We start from the raw sequence: 1,085 nt of genomic DNA, 5'->3' as shown, positions 1-1,085 counted from the left end.
GACTTAAAATTCTAAGAAATATATTAGCAAACCACATTTTGTAATATTTCACTATTTTTTAACCCTGGTCAAGCAAAATTTACCTAGAAATGCAAAGTGGTTCAATATTGGGAAATTTCTGACATAGTTGACTCTATTAATGGATTTAAGGGCAAAAACATTTTGTTCATCTCAATGTATGCCAAAAATTCATTTCATAAATTAACACCATTTTTGGAATTTTTTTAAAGCTCTTAGTAGACTAAGAAAGGATGTAAAATCGGCTGAGAATGGCCCTTGCTGCCACCAACATGGAGACTTTGTACCATGTCCCATTCTTAGTGCTCAAATGTCCCAACCTGAAGCTGTAGAAGCCGCCCTGGTTGCACATGCTGTCGGCCATGACTGTGTATGCTCTGGGGGTGATGTCTTACTTCCCCATCACTGGAGGAATAATTTATGATGTTATTGTTGAACCTCCAAGTGTTGGCTCTATGACTGATGAACATGGGCATCAGAGGCCAGTAGCTTTCTTGGCCTTCAGAGTAAATGGACAATATATTATGGAAGGACTTGCATCCAGCTTCCTGTTTACAGTGGAAGGTTTAGGTTTCATAATCCTGGACTGATCGAATGCACCAAATATCCCAAACTCAGTAGATTTCTTCTTCTGTTCATTGGATTCGTCTGTGTCCTACTGAGTTTTTTCATGGCTAGAGTATTCATGAGAATGAAACTGCCGGGCTATCTGATGGGTTAGAGTGCCTTTGAGAAGAAATCAGTGGATACTGGATTTGCTCCTGTCAATGAAGTTTTAAAGGCTGTACCAATCCTCTAATATGAAATGTGGAAAAGAACGAAGAGCAGCAGTAAAAGAAATATTTAGTGAAAAAACAGGAAGCGTATTGAAGCTTGGAATAGAATTTCTTCTTGGTATTAAAGAGACAAGTTTATCACAGTATTTTTTTTCCTGCTGACCTATTGCTATACCAATGATGTTGAGTGGCATTTTCTTTTTAGTTTTTCATTTCTTAAAATATACTCCATATCTACAACTATAATATCAAATAAAGTGATTACTTTTTACAACCCCCTTAACATTTTTT

The 1,085-nt window shown here is 36.7% G+C and overlaps 1 pseudogene; it reads left to right on the top strand.

Annotated features, from left to right (window-relative positions):
• The first annotated feature begins 278 nt into the window (after positions 1-278).
• On the top strand, positions 279-822 carry LOC116482120 (oligosaccharyltransferase complex subunit OSTC-like; annotated as a pseudogene).
• Positions 823-1,085: the final 263 nt, after the last annotated feature.

The sequence above is a fragment of the Hylobates moloch genome, unplaced genomic scaffold (assembly GCF_009828535.3).
Source record: "Hylobates moloch isolate HMO894 unplaced genomic scaffold, HMol_V3 SCAFFOLD_14, whole genome shotgun sequence".
NCBI classification, from domain to species: Eukaryota; Metazoa; Chordata; class Mammalia; order Primates; family Hylobatidae; genus Hylobates; species Hylobates moloch.
The sequence above is the reverse complement of the archived record's forward strand: the minus strand, read 5'-3'. Positions and strand labels throughout refer to the sequence as shown.